This window comes from Chaetura pelagica, unplaced genomic scaffold (assembly GCF_000747805.2).
Source record: "Chaetura pelagica isolate M959 unplaced genomic scaffold, ChaPel_1.0 scaffold625, whole genome shotgun sequence".
Classification (NCBI taxonomy): Eukaryota; Metazoa; Chordata; class Aves; order Apodiformes; family Apodidae; genus Chaetura; species Chaetura pelagica.
Window position 1 is genome coordinate 980,216 of NW_009953499.1, and position 571 is coordinate 980,786.

The following is a 571-nucleotide window of genomic DNA, read 5'->3' on the forward strand; positions in this document are numbered from 1 at the left end:
CATGGGAATCTCAGGAAGAACTTCTTTGCTGTGAGAGTGACAGAGCCCTGGGCCAGGCTGCCCAGAGAGGCTGTGGAGTCTCCTTCTCTGGAGACATTCCAACCCCCCTGGCCACGTTCCTGTGTGATGTGCTCTGGGTGCCCCTGCTCTGGCAGGGGGGCTGGGCTGGGGGAGCTTTCCAGCTCCCTTCCAACCCCTGGGATTCTGTAGTTCTGTGTGAACAGTCACAAACTGCTTGTAAAAATCACAGCCCTGCCTGTTCAACCATCTCACTGGCACCAGTGGGACATTCCCAAGCTTTGAATCCCAAATTCTGCCCCTGCTGCCACGTTGGCTTCATGTGAGAGATAACAGGTGAGTGGAAGCAACTAGTGCCAGGGCTGCACTAGTCCTGCTCTGCAGCAGGTTTAGTCCACCCTGGGGGAACCTTCATGAAGGTGCTGGGCATTTATTAATTACAAAATACACTCTAATCTTATTCCTCCTTCTGGGAAAGGCAGAGAGCTGTTCTTCCACATCTACACTCAAGTTGATCAGATCACCAGCTCCTCCAGTACCCACAATTGCTCTT